We start from the raw sequence: 847 nt of genomic DNA on the forward strand, positions 1-847 counted from the left end.
AGGTGAAGATATTGGGATGGGGAGATTACCTGGATTATCCAGATGGGCCTTAAGTGTAATCATAAATGATCATATGGCAGAAAGATCTGGCTACACAGAAGGTGATGTGACAACCAGAAATTTTCTTTGAAGGTAGAGTAAGGGACCATGAGCCGAGGAATGCAAAAGTGCTGCTGGAGACTGGAAAAGAATTCTGCCTAGAGCCTCCTGAGGGAATGTAGCTATGCCAGTACCTTGACTTCAGCTTGCTGAAACTTAATTTTAGACTTCTGACCTCCAGAACTATCAGAGAATACATGTGTTAAGTCACCAAGTATGTAGAAATTTGTAATAGAAGCCATAGAAAGCAAATGCATCTATATAGTCCTATAGTATCTAGGTATTCAATAAGCACACAATAATAGTTGACTAGTATTTCTTTTGTTTTTTTGGCCCTCAAGCTGTTTCTATACTTGAATAGTTCCCATTTTCCATCTAGTAAGGGTTTCTGCAGATATGCCTTGGTATGTATTACAACTGATTGAAACATGTTCCATTTGTTTAGAAAGGAGTCAAGAATGAATTCATTTACCTAACTGTAGTCTCAGCACTAGTTGGTAGAACACACCAAGCTAGCAAGCACACAGTAGCACTAGCACTTGATCTTGCTTTGGTTAGGATCACAAGAGGACGGCATGACTTCTCTGAACACACTTCTAAGAGATGGGGAAGCCATACATCTAACTGTGAAATAACAACTGAAGGGTGTTGTTCACAAAATGGGAATACAAGCCTATTAAGTTCAAATATAGGCATTCTGAGCTATAACTATCCAAAGTTCATTCACACTGCAAGGTGAACAGGAAAA

This window comes from Sciurus carolinensis, chromosome 3 (assembly GCF_902686445.1).
Source record: "Sciurus carolinensis chromosome 3, mSciCar1.2, whole genome shotgun sequence".
NCBI classification, from domain to species: domain Eukaryota; kingdom Metazoa; phylum Chordata; class Mammalia; order Rodentia; family Sciuridae; genus Sciurus; species Sciurus carolinensis.